The sequence below is a fragment of the Arachis ipaensis genome, chromosome B2 (genome assembly GCF_059453495.1).
Source record: "Arachis ipaensis isolate K30076 ecotype BB chromosome B2, ASM5945349v1, whole genome shotgun sequence".
In the NCBI taxonomy this organism is placed as follows: domain Eukaryota; kingdom Viridiplantae; phylum Streptophyta; class Magnoliopsida; order Fabales; family Fabaceae; genus Arachis; species Arachis ipaensis.
In genome coordinates this window covers 36,644,319-36,650,366 of record NC_142437.1, presented here as the reverse complement: position 1 = coordinate 36,650,366, position 6,048 = coordinate 36,644,319, and the positions used below count along the sequence as shown (strand labels likewise).

General features: G+C 42.3%; 1 non-coding gene across 1 annotated transcript; it reads right to left on the bottom strand.

The window, feature by feature from the left end:
* Positions 1 to 726: 726 nt before the first annotated feature.
* LOC148573601 (small nucleolar RNA R71) lies at positions 727 to 834 on the bottom strand. Its single transcript, XR_015906872.1, has one exon. It is a non-coding gene; the product is annotated as a small nucleolar RNA R71 (small nucleolar RNA).
* Positions 835 to 6,048: the final 5,214 nt, after the last annotated feature.

The window sequence follows — 6,048 nt, the reverse complement described above, 5'->3', positions numbered from 1 at the left end:
TCCTTCTCTCTCATCTCCTTCTATTTATTTATTCATCTACTAACACCTCTCTTCATCCCACATCTCTGCTCTCCTTACCCTTGTGTTTCTTTCTTTATATTACATTCTTTTCTTCTTCTACTCACACAGGGGAACCTCTATACCTGTGGTAAAAAGGATCCCTATTATTATTTTTCTGTCCCTCTTTTTCATATGAGCAGGAGCAAGGACAAGAACATTCTTGTTGAAGTAAATCCAGAACCTGAAAGGATTCTGAAGAGGAAACTAAGAGAAGCTAAATTACAACAATCCAGCAAGCACCTTTCAGAAATTTTCGAACAAGAAGAGGAGATGGCAGCCGAAAATAATAATAATGCAAGGAGGATGCTTGGTGACTTTACTGCACCTAATTCCAATTTACATAGAAGAAGCATCTCCATTCCTGCCATTGGAGCAAACAATTTTGAGCTGAAACCTCAATTAGTTTCTCTGATGCAGCAGAACTGCAAGTTTCATGGACTTCCATCTGAAGATCCTTTTCAGTTCTTAACTGAATTCTTGTAGATATGTGATACTGTTAAGACTAATGGAGTAGATCCTGAAGTCTACAGGCTCATGCTTTTCCCTTTTCCTGTAAGAGACAAAGCTAGAGTATGGTTGGACTCTCAACCCAAAGATAGCCTGAACTCTTGGGATAAGCTGATCAAGGCTTTCTTAGCCAAGTTCTTTCCTCCTCAAAAGCTGAGTAAGCTTAGAGTGGATGTTCAGACCTTTAGATAGAAAGAAGGTGAATCCCTCTATGAAGCTTGGGAGAGATACAAAGAACTGACCAAAAAGTGTCCTTCTGACATGCTTTCAGAATGGACCATCCTGGACATATTCTATGATGGTCTGTCTGAATTAGCTAAAATGTCATTGGATACCTCTGCAGGTGGATCTATTCACTTAAAGAAAATGCCTGCAGAAGCTCAAGAACTCATTGACATGGTTGCTAATAACCAGTTCATGTACACTTCTGAGAGGAATCCTGTGAGTAATGGGACGCCTATGAAGAAGGGAGTTCTTGAAATTGATACTCTGAATGCCATATTGGCTCAGAAAAAAATATTGACTCAGCAAGTCAATATGATTTCTCAGAGTCTGAATGGAATGCAAGCTGCATCCAACAGTACTCAAGAGGCATCTTCTGAAGAAGAAGCTTATGATCCTGAAAACCTTGCAATAGTAGAGGTGAATTATATGGGTGAACCTTATGGAAACACCTATAACCCCTCATGGAGAAATCATCCAAATCTCTCATGGAAGGATCAAAGGCCTCAACAAGGCTTTAATAATGGTGGAAAAAACAGGTTTAACAGTAGTAAACCTTTTCCATCATCTTCTCAGCAACAGACAGAGAACTCTGAACAAAATACCCCTAATTTAGCAAACTTAATCTCTGATCTGTCCAAGGCCACTGTGAGTTTCATGAATGAAACAAGGTCCTCCATTAGAAATTTGGAAGCACAAGTGGGCCAGCTGAGTAAAAGGATCATTGAAATCCCTCCTAGTACTCTCCCAAGCAATACAGAAGAAAATCCAAAAGGAGAGTGCAAGGCCACTGAATTGATCACCATGGCCAAATCTGTAAGGGAGGGAGAGGACGTGAATCCCAGTGAGGAAGATCTCCTAGGACGTCCAGTGATCAATAAGGAGTTTTCCTTTGAGGAACCAAAGGAATCTGAGGCTCAACTAGAGACCAAAGAGATTCCATTAAACCTCTTTATGCCATTCATGAGCTCTGATGAGTATTCCTCTTCTGAAGAGAATGAGGATGTTACTAAGGAGCAAGTTACCAAGTACCTTGGTGCAATCATGAAGCTGAATGCCAATTTAATTGGTAATGAGACTTGGGAAGATGAACCTCCCTTGTTCACCAATGAACTAAGTGATCTGGATCAACTGACATTGCCTCAGAAGAAACAGGATCCTGGAAAGTTCGTAATACCTTGTACCATAGGCAACATGATCTTTGAAAAGGCTCTGTGTGACCTTGGTTCAGGGATAAACCTCATGCCCCTCTCTGTAATAGAGAAACTGGGAATCTTTGGGGTTCAAGCTACTAAAATCTCATTAGAGATGGCAGACAATTCAAGAAAACAGGCTTATGGACAAGTAGAGGACGTGTTAGTAAAGGTTGAAGGCCTTTACATCCCTGCTGATTTCATAATCCTTGATACTGGGAAGGATGAGGATGAATCCATCATCCTTGGAAGACCTTTCCTAGCCACAGTAAGAGCTGTGATTGATGTTGACAGAGGTGAATTATTCCTTCAATTGAATGAGGACTCCCTTGTGTTTACAACTCAAGGTTACCCTTCTGTAAACATGGAAAAGAGGCACAGTAAGCTTCTCTCAAAACAGAGTCAACCAGAGCCCCCACAGTTAAACTCTAAGTTTGGTGTTGGGAGGTCACAACCAAACTCTAAGTTTGGTGTTGAACTCCCATATCCAAACTCTAAATTTGGTGTTGGGAAGTCTCAACAATGCTCTGAACATCTGTGAGGCTCCATGAGAGCCCACTGTCAAGCTATTGACATTAAAGAAGTGCTTGTTGGGAGGCAACCCAATTTTTATTTATCTAATTTTATTTTTCTTGTTCTTTCATGTTTTATTAGGTTCATGATCATGTGGAGTCACAAAATAAATATAAAAATTGAAAACGGAATCAAAAACAGCAGAAGAAAAATCACACCCTGGAGGAAGACCTTACTGGCATTTAAACGCCAGTAAGAAGCATCTGGCTGGCGTTCAACACCAGAACAGAGCATGGTTCTGGTGCTGAACGCCCAAAATGGGCAGCATCTGGGCGTTTGAACGCCAGAATTGCACCCTGGAAAAGAGCTGGCACTGAACGCCCAGAACAAGCATGGTTCTGGCGTTCAACGCCAGAAATGGGCAACAAATGGGCGTTCAACGCCCAGAACAAGCACCAATCTGGCGCTGAACGCCCAGAGTTGTGTGCAAGGGCATTTTGCTTGCCTAATTTGGTGCAAGGTTGTAAATCCTTGAACACCTCAGGATCTGTGGACCCCACAGGATCCCCACCTACCTCCACTCACTTCTTCTCACCCCTCTTTCACACAATCCCATAAACACTCTTCCCCAAAACTCTTCACCAATCACCTCAATCTCTCTTCTCTATAACCACTTCACCACTCACATCCATCCACTCTTCTCCATAAACCTACCTCATATACCCCACCTACCTTCAAAATTCAAAATCAATTTCCCACCCAAAACCCACCCTTATGGCCGAACCTTACCCCCTCCCTTCCCTATATAAAGCCCTCCATTCTTCTTCATTTTCACACAACACAACCCTCTCTTCCCCTTCTTGGCCGAATACACCCCTCCCCCCCTCTCCTCCATATTTTCTTCTTCTTCTTCATCTATTCTTTCTTCTCTTGCTCGAGGGCGAGCAATATTCTAAGTTTGGTGTGGTAAAAACATAAGCTTTTTGTTTTTCCATTACCATTGATGGCACCCAAGACCGAAGAATCCTCTAGAAAAGGGAAAGGGAAGACAAAAGCTTCCACCTCCGAGTCATGGGAGATGGAAAGATTCATCTCCAAAGCTCATCAAGACCACTTCTATGATGTTGTGGTCAAGAAGAAGGTGATCCCCGAGGTCTCTTTCAAGCTCAAGAAGAATGAGTATCCGGAGATCCGACATGAAATCCAAAGAAGAGGTTGGGAAGTTCTAACAAACCCCATCCAACAAGTCGGCATCCTAATGGTTCAAGAGTTCTATGCCAATGCATGGATCACTAGGAACTATGATCAAAGTAAGAACCCAAACCCAAAGAATTATATTACAATGGTTCGGGGGAAATACTTAGATTTGAGTCCGGAAAATGTGAGGTTGGCGTTTAACTTGCCTATGATGCAAGGAGATGCACGCCCCTACACTAGAAGGGTCAACTTTAATCAAAGGTTGGACCAAGTCCTCATGGACATATGTGTGGAAGGAGCTCAATAGAAGATTGACTCCAAAGGCAAGCCGGTTCAATTAAGAAGACTGGACCTCAAGCCTGTGGCTAGAGAATGGTTGGAATTCATCCAACGCTCCATCATCTCCACTAGCAACCGATCTGAAGTTACTGTGGATCGGGCCATCATGATCCATAGCATCATGATTGGAGAAGAAGTAGAAGTTCATGAAGTCATCTCCCTTGAACTCTACAAAATAGCCGAAAAGCCCTCTCCTGGGGCAAGGCTAGCTTTTCCTCATCTTATTTGCCATCTATGTTACTCAGTTGGAGCTTTCATAGAATGAGACATTCCCATTGAGGAAGAGAAGCCCATCACTAAGAAAAGGATGGAGCAAGCAAGACAGCTGGTGCACAAATTGTGAATCACACTTTTCACAACTCGTACCACTGACCAGCAAGTGCACTGGGTCGTCCAAGTAATACCTCACGTGAGTAAGGGTCGAATCCCACGGAGATTGTTGGTTTGAAGCAATCTATGGTTATCTTGTAAATCTTAGTCAGGAAGTTAATTATGTTTATCAGTTGAATTGTAAATAAACAATAGAGCATGGATTAAAGGTTACTTGTTATGCAGTAGTGGAGAATATGTTGGAGTTTTGGAGATGCTTTGTCTTCTGAATCTCTGCTTTCCTCTGTCTTCTTGTTCACGCACGCACGTCCTCCTATGGCAAGCTGTGTGTTGGTGGATCACCGTTGTCAATGGCTACCTTCCATCCTTCCAGTGAAAACTACGCTCACGCGCTCTGTCACAGCACGGCTAATCACCGGTTGGTTCTCGATCCGGTTGGAATAGGATTTACTATCCTTTTGCGTCTGTCACTAACGCCCAGCCTTCAGGAGTTTGAAGCTCGTCACAGTCATTCAATCCTTGAATCCTACTCGGAATACCACAGACAAGGTTTAGACTTTCCGGATTCTCATGAATGCCGCCATCAGTTCTAGCTTATACCACGGAGATTCTGATTAAGGAATCTAAGAGATACTCATTCAATCGGATATAGAACGGAGGTGGTTGTCAGGCATACGTTCATGATTTGAGGGAGGTGATGAATGTCACAGATCATCACCTCCATCACAGTTAAGCGCGAATGAACATCTTAGATAGGAACAAGCGTGTTTGAATGGAGAACAGAAATACTTGCATTAATTCATCGAGACACAGCAGAGCTCCTCACCCCCAACAATGGGGTTTAGAGACTCATGCGTCAGAGAATACAAAGTTTAGATCTGAAATGTCATGAGATACAAAATAAGTCTCTAAAAGTTGTTTAAATACTAAACTAGTAGCCTAGGTTTACAAAAAGTGAGTGGGCTATGATGGATGATGCAGAGATCCACTTCTGGGGCCCACTTGGTGTGTGCTGGGGCTGAGATTTAAGCAAGTCACGTGCAGAGGCCATTTGTGGAGTTGAACGCCAGTTTTTGTGCCAGTTTGGGCGTTCAACTCCAGCTTTTGATCCTTTTCTGGCGCTGGACGCCAGAATTGGGCAGAGAACTGGCGTTGAACGCCAGTTTACGTCGTCTATTCTTGTGCAAAGTATGGACTATTATATATTGCTGGAAAGCCCTGAATGTCTACTTTCCAACGCAATTAGAAGCATGTCATTTCGAGTTCTGTAGCTCCAGAAAATCCACTTTGAGTGCAGGGAGGTCAGAATCCAACAGCATCAGCAGTCCTTTTTCAGCCTGAATCAGATTTTTGCTCAGCTCCTTCAATTTCAGCCAGAAAAATACCTGAAATTACAAAAAAAACACACAACTCATAGTAAAGTCCAGAAATATAAATTTTTCCTAAAAACTAATGAAAATAGACTAAAAACTAACTAGAACATACTCAAAACTATATGAAATTAACCCCAAAAAGCGTATAAAATATCCGCTCATCACAACACCAAACTTAAACTGTTGCTTGTCCTCAAGCAACTAGACAAATAAAATAGAAGACTAATAGGTTGAGAAGCAATAATATCTCAGAGTTTTCTTGAGTGAAGCTCAGATTCTAATTAGATGAGCGGGACTTGTAGCTTTTTGCTTCT